Source organism: Nanorana parkeri, unplaced genomic scaffold (genome assembly GCF_000935625.1).
Source record: "Nanorana parkeri isolate BGI_ZX_2015 unplaced genomic scaffold, ASM93562v1 scaffold188, whole genome shotgun sequence".
NCBI classification, from domain to species: Eukaryota; Metazoa; Chordata; class Amphibia; order Anura; family Dicroglossidae; genus Nanorana; species Nanorana parkeri.
Window position 1 is genome coordinate 1225489 of NW_017306456.1, and position 379 is coordinate 1225867.

The following is a 379-nucleotide window of genomic DNA, read 5'->3' on the forward strand; positions in this document are numbered from 1 at the left end:
CCCTCACTTCTCCTTATACCCCCCTCACTTCTAATCTCTCTCATCTCCCTCTTCACTTATTATTTCCCCCTCTTCTATATTCCTTCTCTCTTCTTATTATAATTCTCTCTCTGCTCACCATTTATAGTCTCTTCTGTTTTCTTTCTCCTGTCCATTTTCTTTGTCATTCTGTCTTTTCTTTTTCCTTTTGTTCTCTTCTTCTCTGTCCTCTGTTCTTTTTTCTCTCATTCTCCTCTTTCTGACCATTCTTTTTTTTAATTCTTCTTTCTATGTTACTCACTTTTTCTTTTTTTTCTAAATTCCACTCTATTGTCTTGTTTTTCATTCACTTCCTTTTCTCCTCACACCATTTTCCTCTTTCTTCTCTCTCTTTTTTTTT